Here is a 12,942-nt window from a genome sequence, read left to right as displayed (position 1 = left end):
CTAATCTGATGGTAGCTGCTTCGCAAGTCCAACTTAGATAAGTAAACTGCATATTTTAATTGATATAACAAATCATCAATACGAGGAAGAGGATAACAATTCTTTATTGTGATTTTATTTAATGCTCTAAAATCAATGCACATTCTCCACAAACCATCTTTATTTCGCACTAACATAATAGGTGATCCACATAGTGGTGTGCTTGGTCGAATAAACCCTTCATCGAGCAACTCCTCTACCTGCTTCCTTATTTCTGCATTCTCTAGAGCTGATAACTTGTACATTCCAATGTTAGGTAGTGAAGCATCTTGTTGCAAATAAATCTCATGTTCTATCTCTCGCTTGGGTGGAAGCCCTTTAGGCTCTTGAAACAGAATATCATAATCGGAAACAACTTTAACTAGATCTACATTTTGTTTAGGATTAAAACCTTTGAATGCATCAGATTTATCAATATCCTTTGCTTTTACAATCATAAGTAAAAAAATTTTACTTTCATTTACAATTCTTTTCATCTGTCTAGAATTTATGAAAGAGAAATTATCTTTGAGTTTATGAGCCCTTACAATATATTCAATTCCATCCTTAGTGAGTTGATACTTATTTCAGTTCGATAGAAGATAACATTTCTATACATGTATGGACTTCCTAACAAAATTCCACATATGTCCAATGGGACTATGTATAACTCAACCTCATCTATAAACTTTGACCCAATAGCAAAATGAAGTTTACATTGTTTCGTAACTTGTAGCTGAGTCTTATCACACACCCAACCTAATGGATATGGATTTTTATGAGGTTTTGTTTCTAGACCCAACTTCTTTACAATTGCTTCAGAAATCAAATTAACTTGTGACCCACTATCAAATAAAGTATCAATTTTAGTATGCTTGGAAATGAATCTTAGGTGAAATAGCTCATTTCTTTTCCTCTCTTCATTATCATTATCAACAGAATTTGAAGATGTACTTGAAGATGCTTTAGAATTTTTACCTTTTATACTTGTAGTTTTAATCGTTGTCTCGTCACCTGAATATGATCCCAAGTCCTTTTGAATAGCAGCAACATTCTTTCGCTCTTTACCTCCAAACTCCTTAGGCTTCAATTCCGGATGCAGTGACCAGCAATGTGCCTCATCGTGTCCTTCATTCTTACAATGAGTGCATGAATGATTAGCTTTCTTCACTGTGTTTGTTTTCTTCTCCTTCCATTTCAGTTTCTTCGTGCCTTTATTCTTGCCTTCAATAGATTTGGATGATTTCCCAACATCTGGGGTTACATTTTTACCTCTATCTTCTAGATGAGTTTCTTGAATAGATACATCATCTAAGCTAGTTGGGTTAAACATAAGTATGGTATGCCTCAAATAACTATGAAGACAACCTATGTATTTCAACAAAGTTTCTAGTGAGTCCAATGAAATGCCTAGTGTTAAAGCTCTCTTACGGAATTCCCGAGTATAACTTTGAACACTTTGACCTTTCAATTGACGTAGTGTTTGCCAACTCATTATTGCTTGTTGCATATAAGCCAATGGATAAAAATTCCTTTTAATAGCAGAAACAAGCTCATTCCAAGTTGAAATGATTTTACCATGCTTTTGGAGATCTTCTTGTGTCTTGCCTTCCCACCATACAAGTGTGGTTCCTCCAAGTTGAAGAATAGCAAGCTGGATCTTCTTCCTTTCTGATTCAACTTTCTGCACCCTGCAATATACGTCAATTTTCCTTATCCAATTATCAAGATTTTTAGCATTAAGTTCTCCATCATAAATTGGAAAATCAAATTTTACATCTAATTTGATCAAAGAGGCTTTCTTTTTCTTCTTCTTAGAAGAACTAGTTTTATGAGAAGAAGACGATGATGGTGATAAGGGAGGAGATGGAGGAGGCTTTTCTCCCTTCCCCTTATCTTCTTTATCTGGAGGTGTAAAAAGAAAATATTCCTCTTCTCCTTTGTCTGGTTTAGGTAATGAAGTGCCTTCACCTTTACCCTTTTTAAACTCATGATACATCTCTTCCACCATGGCATGTATCGTCATGAAAGTATCCAAGAATTGGGATTATGACCCAAGTGGAGTTTCATCTGCCATCCTTCTTTGTGAAAAGACCCTTCCAATCTCTAGATTTGCCTCAACAAGCTCTCCTTCACCTCATTTGAGCCTCAACCTAGTAAGCATCCAAATCTTCACACAAACTTGTCAAACCTTAAAAACCTTGTTGCTCTGATACCACTTGATCCATAAATGAAAAAGGTATTATAGACTATGTGTGAATTCACTTATGTTACTTAATGCAATGGATCGAAAAGATTATGAATAACATAAACAATTAAACAATTTGAAAACACATTCAAACACATCAACACAATAGAATTTAATAAAGGAGTTCACAAGAATTCCTAGCTACATCTCCTGGTCCTTTCGCTTCTAGTGTTGATCTCTTTATTTTGTCTTCAATATCCTGTTATAGGCATGAGCTCAAACAGAGAGTCTCAAATGAGAAAATGGACATCACCACTATGTCCAGCTCGAAATTTCGAGTCAAATGAGTATAAACTCAACCATATTTGGCCATAGTGACCTCTAGACCCCGTGAAAAGTCAAAAACCACCTCTGCTTGTGGAAAAACCACCTTTCTGCTCCACAAAACTACCTCTACCTGTGAAAAACCACTTCTGCAACTGAAATTTGCCTTGGAAAGCATGCTAGTGGTTTCAGCCTGGTTCGACACCTGCATAACAATTTAAAAGTTTTGGGTGGCTTGAATACCAAGCTCCACGATATGGAAAGTTGGCTAGCGGACTTATGTTAAAGCACTGTTATATAATGGATTTGGGAAGGTTGGTGGTTGAAACCTCTGCCCGACTACTCCACCTTATCCTTTGCTTAACATTAATATATATATATATATATATATATATATATATATATCTATATATATATATATATATATATATATATATATATATATATATATATATATATATATATATATATATGATATGGTTTCGCAGCGCATGTGGGATTATATGGTTTATACGATACATTTGGTTATATATTGTATGGTTTGGCTCTGGTTTCGATCGGCAGTTATAATAATAACATCAAATTCTTAAAGGAACTGACGATCATGGGTTTGACCCTGACCGTCCGAACCTTTTATGGAAGTCATCAACCCGATACATTAAATATAGCCCCCATATTTCCGTTAAAAAAATGAAACAGTAGCTCATTTGGTGAGCGAAATCTGGTGTAATGTTAGCCTTCTGGGAGTTTAGGGGTTTGATCCTTCCTAACCCCCAAAATTTTGGGATTCTCATGCCAATATTGGGCAAATTTGGGCTGCCACATGTCAGCACTCGATTGTTCCATGTGGACCAATAAAAAACTGCCACGTCACCTTCCTTACTAACGTCATGAAAACCATGTGGTGCATTCCCAGGATGACACGTGTCCTGCTAACGTAAGCATTGACCATTGACTAGTTTGACTTTGACTTTATTTGACTTTGACTTTGACTTTTTTCCCTAGTTTGCCTTGAAACTTTGACTGCCTTAACTTCTTCATCCGAACTCGGATTTTCGCGCTGTTCACACCATTGGAATTGTCTCGTCGAGCACTTCGACGTGATCCCACTTTCAACTGAATTTGAAGACTTTGATCTGGAGGAAAAACTGAATCAATTTTGGATCATCCACCCACTTATCAAGGGCTTTGTGGAGAAAACCATATCCACCCCCAATGCTTTGGAATTTTCCTAAGAACACCTCACCCAGATCCAAAACCTTCCAGCAATCCAAAGCTCAACTAGAAATGAATCCCATCACACCATGGTTATACAGGAAATGGAAAGGCAAGGTTGAAACCATTGTCAAACCTCAGCTCGGAAATCACACATGCAACCTATCCCCAAAAAAATCCTCTTATTGAAGTTGTCGATCCATCCTTCTCCTTACTTTCCTTACTTGTCCTTTTCCTTCCTTTCATCTTGGTTCTCTCTCTCTCTCCCTCTCTCTCTAGTACTAATTCCAAAACCAAACTAACAAAATCCCAACCAAAAAAAGTTTTGAACTGATCCTCATAAACCTTTTTATCATTGAGGCCTCCATTTTCTTCATTTTCCTTAATTTTCCTTCTAATTTCCTTAGCATGCAAATATGTGTCTCTTCATCTTCTTGTGCTCCTTTTTTCCTTTATTTTCATAAATCAATGCCAATTAATGCCTTTTTTCCTTTGCCAATGCCTTTGCCAATTTCCTCAGCCATTAATAAACCAAAAATGATGCCCACTATAGTGCTTTGCCCAACATTCAACTTGGAATACATGTCACAGGATATTGGTCTTATTTTTCCTCTATTAATATTTATTATATGAAATTTTAACTCGGGGTTGTTACAATCCCCACCCCCTTAGGGGAACACCATCCTTAGTGTTCTACGATACTTATGAACAACAAACTGTTAAAATAAAACATACTTCCTACTGAGATTTATAACATAGCTTGATGTAGTATTTACATTGAAAAATTATTGCAAACCATGAAAAACATGATAAACATGAAAATCATACTACTTATCGGAGCTTTATAGCATAGCTCATTGCAGTATTTACAGCCATACACATATATACATACATTTACAAAAACTCATTTTCTTGACCTAACAAATAATGAAGGATACAAAGCTCGCATATGATCAACCATCTCCCATGTAGCTTCATCAAGACCAAAGTTCTTCCACTACACTTTAACTTTCTCGATTGCTCAGTTACAGAGCACGCATTATTTCCGCTAGAATATGCATTGTGGTTCTAGATAGAATTATCCCTCTAATTCCACCTGTAATACAGACCATTCAATCACATGATCAAAATCATGCACATATTTCTTAAGAAATGAAACATGGAAAACATCATGGAATTTCACTGTCGGAGGAAGTGAAAGTTTGTAGGCCACTGGTCCCATCCTGTCAAGGATCTCGAAAGGCCCACAATACCGAGGTGCCAACTCAACACATGACCCAATCCTAAAGGTGCTCCTTTTGGGCTTGATGCACAAGTACACATTCCCCCTAGCCTCAAAACTCCTTCAATTCCCTTCAACTTCTTCTTGTCTTGTGTTTCCTTCAAATTCCTTTTGATAACCTTATTTTCTTGTTCCATCTCTTCCAACATATTCACTCAAATGAACACCCTATTCTCTAGATCACTCCAGCTAATGGGAGTATTACAACTTCTCCCGTAAATAACCTCAAACAAACTCATCTCCAAATACTCCTAATACCCATTATTATATGAAAACTCTACCAATGGAAGATACTCCTCCCACCTCCGTTGTGGATGCATGACATACATATTCAACATGTCCTCAAGAATCCTGCTGACCCTCTCTATCTATTCATGTTTTTGTGGATGATAAGTTGTACTGAAAGGAAACTCTATTCCCAAAATTGCAAACAACTCTTTCCAAAACCTGGAACTGAACTTGGAATTTATGTTTGATATGATGTTCTTGGGAACACCATGCAATATCACTATCTCTTTGAAGAAAATCTTAGCAACCTCACTAACTAAATTTGTAGACTTAAATCCAATGAAGTGAGCTACCTTAACTTGTCAACCACAACGATGGTGGAATCATGTTGTCTCGATGTCCTCAATAAACCTGTAATGAAGTCATTGGAAATGACCTCGCATTTCTACTCTATAATCGAAATCGGATGTAATAAATGACTTCGATGCTTACGTTTTTCTTCTACCTACTGAAATTCCAAACATATCTCAAAAAAATCAGCCACCTCTTTCTTCAAGTTTGGCCAATGATAGAACTTCTTAGCTATGGTCAATGTCTTCTCATATCCTGGGTGGCCTAAATATGGCTTAATATGAACTATCTTATGATAAGATTATTGAGCTCACTTTCATCTTGCATATAAATATTGTCCCTGATTCTATCCAAGCCATCTATTGTGAGGTGATACTCCTCATCCCTATTACCTTCACCCTACTAGTGTAACCTGTGCCTCAACTGTTGGTATGTGTCATCATGTTTTCATGCCTCCAAGATCCACTCTTGTAAGTCTGTCCCATAAGAAATCATTACTACAATGTGATTTACCTACACTCTTCTACTAAGATCATTTGCAACCCTATTCTCCTTTCCCTTGATGTGATTGATCTTGAAGTGAAACTCACTGAGAGTAACCAACCATCTAGGTTTCCTGTCATTAAAATTAGGTTGATAAAACAAGTACCTCAGTCCACTATGATCACTCATCAAGACAAATATCCTTCCAAGAATATAATGTCTCCACATCTTCAATGTAGGAATGATATCTTCCAACTCAAGGTCACGATTCACATAGTTATGCTTGTGCTCATTAAACTTCCTCAACTCATAGCATACCACCTATCTTTCCTACATCATGACACTACCAAGTCCCCTCTTGCACACATATGTACATACCAAAAAACTTTGTCTGGATATACAATATTCAAGACTGGACCATTTGTAAGCAAATTATTCAGCTGCTCAAAACTAGTTTCACACTCCAACCATTCAAACTTCTTGCCTTTTCACTGCAAATATGTAATAAGATAGGAAATCTTTGAGAAGTTCCTAATCAATCACCGGTATTAACCTACTAGTGCAATGATTGATATGACCTCATCCATATTCCTAGGAGCTGCCCACTCTATGATAGCTCTGGTATTTTATGGGTCCATTGTTATACCATCCTCGGAAACAACACGTCCTAGGTAATGGACTTTTTCTTGAAAGAAACAACACTCAATAATCTAGGTATACAATTGATTCTCTCTCAGCCATATTAACATTGTTTCGAGGTGTTTTTCATGCTCTTCCTCATTCTTAGAATATATCAATATGTCATCAATGAATATTATCACAAACCTATCCATATAAGGACACAACGCTCTATTCATCAAACACATGAAAGTAACTAGAGCATTAACAAGACCCAACGAAACCACTATAAACTCATATTTCTCATACCTGGTATGAAGTTTTTTGTTGTATATTTCCTCTTCTTTGATGGGTACTTGATGATAACCTAATACCAAGTTAATATTTGAGAACACTACTACTCCATTTAGCTAATCAAACAAATCATCAATCTGCAAAAAATGATACTTGTTCTTGATTGTCACCTTGTTCAAGTTCCTATAAACAATACATAACCTGAGAGTACCATATTTCTTCTTTATGAACAACACTGGTGCACCCCAAGGTGACACACTTGGCCTAATGTATCTTTATCAAACATTTCCTTAAGTCATAACTTTAGTTCCACTAACTCTAGAGTGCTCATCCTGTAAAGTGCCTTTGATGCTAGTGCTGCTCCTGGTACCAAATAAATAGAGAATTCAACTTCCCTATGAGGCATTAACTCTAAAATATATACCAGAATTACATCTTGAAACTGCTGCAAAACTAGATACCTCTTCAAGGCTTCAACATCCTCAACATCCTTCCCTTTGTTACTAGAAATATGAACTACAAACAATACACATCCTTTCCTCCTACTACACTTTGCCTGCATAGTTGTAACCATTCTCACAAATGTAGGCTTCTTCTTTCCTTGCAAGACTCTCTTTTCTCCATCATCATCTAAGAACTCAATAGCCTTCTCATAATAGTCTAACTTAGTCCTGTGAAGGTACAACCAAACGATACTTAAAATCATATTGTACTGGCCCAAAGGAAGCACATTTAGATGTGCTAATGTAGGCAAACCATTCAAATCAAATGCACAAGATCTCACCCAATGATGAAATTTTTTCTTGGTCCTTGTATCCAACTGCACCAACCAAGACATTGCCTTAACTTCTTTACTCAAGCCACACTTATCCACCAGGTTAGTATTAACATAAATATAATTTATCCAAGATCAATCAAAATGGAAACAACTCGATCACAAAGATTACCTTCCATCTCAATAATGGATGCTTGGTGATCCTCTTACTTGTTATCAAATGCTGCATCAATCCAAGGAATTCTCTAACCAACATCCCCAATTGTTTGCGCCTCCTAAGCACTGTATGTTTTAGGTTTTTTGCCTTGATACAAAAAACAATCCTTCTTGTGATGATCATTGCCACAAATCCAACACTGCAACGGTTCTATACAACTACCCTTATTTTTCTCCTCTCCAGGCTGAGTTCCATCTCCCTTCTCTGCTATGCTGAACTTCTATAAGGAGCCACATTTTCTTTCTCATATGCATCCTGAGGTGCTTCCCACATCAGAGGTCATTTTCCTTTAGTCTTTTCATTTACTTTCCAGCCACACTTACGCTCTGTCCTTTGCTTCAACTCCTCATAACAATACTTCAACTTCCTAATGACTTCCTCTAACGACCAAGGCTCATCATACTCAATTTGATCCTTGAATAAAAGTCACAGTCCACTAATGAACCTTTGAACCTTTGTCTTCTCATCCTTGAGGAAATGAACATACCTTAATAGCTCCAAAAATTTAGTCGTATACTCTTCACCTGTCATTGATCCCATCTTAACCTCATATAACTCTTTGGCCTTACGGTCATAGTATCTCTCTCACAAGTACTTCTTCCTTAAGAGCCTTTTGAACTCATCTCATCTCAACTCCTCTATCCTGATGCCCCTGACATGCTTCACATATTCCCACGAAATGTCTACTTTTCCCTTGAGGCTAAAAATAACTATCCTAACCTTCATGTTCTCTAATAATAATGCATCTCGAAGAAATTCTTCATCCCAAGAGACCATGCTTCTACATCTTCCAATTTTTTCAACTCTCCACTAAATGTAGGAGGTTTGGATTTCTTAAACTCATCTAGAAAGTATCCCCTCCCACCTCTCCCATAAGGATGATAATGATGATGACCATGATACCTATCTTGAACCAGAACTAGAATAGAACCCATAAACACTACCTCTCCTATTAGGTGTATCCATCCATATACCACCTCTAACTGTGTCATCCATGTCTGACATGTGCCCTCCATGAAACATGCTACCATATACCTTGTTAGTCCTTTCCTCCAGTCCATAATTGATCCTTGGCTTTCCTTGTCTCTGCAAATCTGATAAGCTCTTAAGGATCACTACATTAACCTTGGATTTCTTTTCTTAAGCCCTAGAAATCCTTTCCTATGAATGAATTATCCTCTCATTATTTACCTTGCCACTTCTGATTTTTCCTTTAGACTTCTCAAGGTATCTACTAAGTCAAGAGAGTACTCTTCCACATGCTACTCAATTGATATATAAGGAGAGTCAAGTGAACTACAATCCACCATATTCTTTTCCTCTCTAAACTTCTATCTCTTGTAAACGTACTATGCCAGATAACCAAATATAACATAAGCTAAGTGAAGTTCAAGGGAGGCTATTTTGTTTGCACAAATATGTCTAGATTAGCACGATATAAATTTATATATATAATGACACCAACATATCAACCTACCAACATCATTCACTGTAAGACCAACTAGATACATGACAACCATAACCACTACAATGCATGCAAATGACTGACATGCATGCATAATAATCTCATCTTGCCCATCTAGTCGATGTGTCTAAACTTGGAATCTCTGATAGCATCTTGTAACAATGCCACCCCACATTTACGCACTTTTACAAGCCATCTTGGTAAATCTGAAGCAGAGTTCCACTATGACATGACCCGAAATCCTAGTTCTAGTTAAGGAATTGGGGCCTACAAAATGAACACAAGCTGACATCATGCAAGGACTACAGATCATCCAAGAGCTCAAAAACCACCCCATGTGACTAATCCTTGAGCCAGAACCCTTTTTAGTGACCTAATCCTATAACCGCACCCTTGACACTACTTGCATGTAGTTGTGAGCCTCCAACTACAATCACAAGCCTTGCTCCATGCGATTATGACCCCGAATATCTAGTTTAGAGCATGTGGTCCCAATATCTGAGCCACTTTTCTAGGCTAGTCTCCAGACCAATGCCCATAACTTATTCTAACTTTCTAGAATCATATTTCTCATAAGAAAAATGATAATCATTCAAACTTGAATAAAAAACTTGACCTAGACTCACTAGAACATACTAGGAATTTCATCAAAGACATGTTAAACATGTAAGCTACAGGTCATGAATGAATATATGAGTGTAAATCTTTGTAATTTAGCTGAAAATCACCGAGAAGGTTTAATGCCCTCTTAAGTAGTTGTAACAACACTTGTTAGCCCATGAATTCTATTGTTACCCTAGGGATAACCTTTGGCTGAATGGAGGCATGTGCCTAGGACATCTATGCAGAATAAGTAAAAATATTTTCTTTTATCATTTTATAAATGGTTCTTTTTTCCATAATACTGGTTTCTAGAATAGAATCTTAAATTAATGACATGACCAAACCAAGTATCACAAAAAGTCTACTTTTCACAATGGAATGTAAACTAGAGTAAATCTACTAGTGAAAAAAATATGCAAAACATTTTACACAAATTTGTACAAAAACCGAACTTTGTTATGTTAATCCAACTAAATAATACAACATTCTAGGGCTCATGTACCAGGGATAATGGCCCTCATACATCCACTAATACAAGATGTACAAAAACTAGGTCTTAGTGCTTGTTGTGATGACCACCAATCTACCCAGTACAAGATGCTTTGACCGTCTAGCTAATGTCAAGCTCCTCATAGTTGCCTTGTTCGTATCCTCTACAAATTTGCTCGGTCCTTCAACTCTCAATTTGTAGCATCTGCCTCTATCAATGATCCAAGTCCATTTGGCTATTGAATCTTAGCACACCAAACTGCTCTCTTGTTGGTCGTTTTTCCATTAATGCATCAACACATCGAGAATCTTGTGGAGTTATTTACAACTTTGTTTGTGAACAACTCACAACAGCCCACTACTGCTCCTCGACTACTGAGGGACTTCTTCCCACTATTTTCTTCCCGTGCTTCTCCAATTAAGACCAAAATAGGGTAGGAGGGTTGCCACCTATCACCATCAAATGTTTCTTCTACAATGATGAACATAGACTACAACAAATTTCTCCTTTAGCTGATTAGACCTATGAGATCCAACAACTTCCTCTCCTAGTAGCTCTTAGTACATGAACGTATTGCACATAGGGCTTCACACTTGGACCCTCTCACACTACACTCCACTACACATTGAGGTTTCCAATACAACACAATGAAACACATCCTTCATATCTACTCCAATAGCATCCAACTAAAGATCTGAAGATCCTTTCTTTTCTCTACAGTAGAACAACTATCATGCATATCTAGGCACCTAATCACCACTGTGGCATCTACCCACTGGTTAGGGCATATAACATTTTATTCAGCCCTATCTCTTAGCTGCTACAATCATCTAAAAACACACCATCCAATTTTATCCAAATCTAGGATCCAACACCTAGAAACAACAAAGGAAAGACATACCTTTATAAATTTTTTTACATGAACTGAAGATTGATCACTAGTTAGGGCACACCTGTATCCTACACCATTCCTTCGATTATGACCAAATATCCCTCAAAACACTACGACCCTCTCCCATATACAAGTTTCGAAACTCATTTCCCAATCTAACTACTTTAGCACCCTGAAATAAGCTTGTTTAACCCTCCAGATAGGCACTAGAGGACTACATCCAAGTCATCATAAAACGACCACCCTCTTGGCTTGTTTAGGGAAGAGAAATCATGCCAAATCTAGCATAGAACAACTCCCTCTCCACTCATCCTTCTAGAAAATTACCTTTCTCCTCAAGGTAGTCATAAGAGATTCCAAGCAACTCCTCTCTCCTTCGTTGAGGTAGCTATTAACCTTCAGCCACAAAATAAAAATGTTGTCCCTCTTATGCGAGCTCCTTCTTCACTCCTGATCAGGTGCTCAATATTTAGGTCAAAAATCAAAGTTCTGAAATTATCTCGAAACCTATACAACTACCTCCATCTCATCAATATGATTGCAACACGATTTTTTTCACTGAAAACTGAGTGTGGATGAAGGAGAAAAGGCATGTTGTTTGTTTCCCTAAACAACTAAAAAAATTGCAGAACATGATAGAATTATGACATGGCAATACAATCAGCATGATGGGAATCTTCTTCATTTTTTTCACAATGAGGCTATGACAAGTGTCACTTCAGGATTCAGCAGTTTGGTTGTGTGAACGTGAAATTGTACAATGTCCTCCAAGGTGGAATTATTGGTTCATGGTGAATATTATGTGGAAATTGCATTTTTTTGAAATATATATATATATATATATATATATATATATATATATATATATATATATATATATATATATATATATATATATATATATATATATATATATATTTATATGATTTAAATATCATATATTATATTATAATTCTTATATATATTATATATTACATATAAATATAATTAAGTCTGAACTATATCAAATTTGCATATATATATTAAATGTGCAATGTTTTATAATGATTGACAAAATATATTAGGGGATGGGAGGAGGGTGAGTCAAACCCGTGACATTCAGCACCCAACTCCATTGTATTATTGTTAAACCATCAGTGGGTTATGTAAATGGTAGCCACCATACATTATTTAAACTTACTGTGAATGTCAACGGTAGGAGCGGAGGGAGCCAGCCCCGCGAGCCACCTCCCTCACCATACGACCACACCTTATAACCATGAGCCAGTGCTAATGGATAAGCGCACTTAGTGCCGTTAATCTAGTGTTAATTTAATTAAACCCATTTTAAACTTAATTAATTTGAAGTTTAAGTTAGCGATAGTTTTGGAGGCGCACCAAATTCAGAGGGATTTCCAATTTGGCAGTGCTAGCTCGAGTCTTCTCCAGTTTTAGCGGTGTTTCCTAGGGAAAAATTGAATGAAGTATATATTGAGCAAATTTCTACCAAATGGAGCTGA

This window comes from Pinus tabuliformis, chromosome X (genome assembly GCF_031772625.1).
Source record: "Pinus tabuliformis cultivar Carrire ecotype Pingquan chromosome X, CPIR1, whole genome shotgun sequence".
Lineage (NCBI taxonomy): Eukaryota > Viridiplantae > Streptophyta > Pinopsida > Pinales > Pinaceae > Pinus > Pinus tabuliformis.
The sequence above is the reverse complement of the archived record's forward strand: the minus strand, read 5'-3'. Positions refer to the sequence as shown.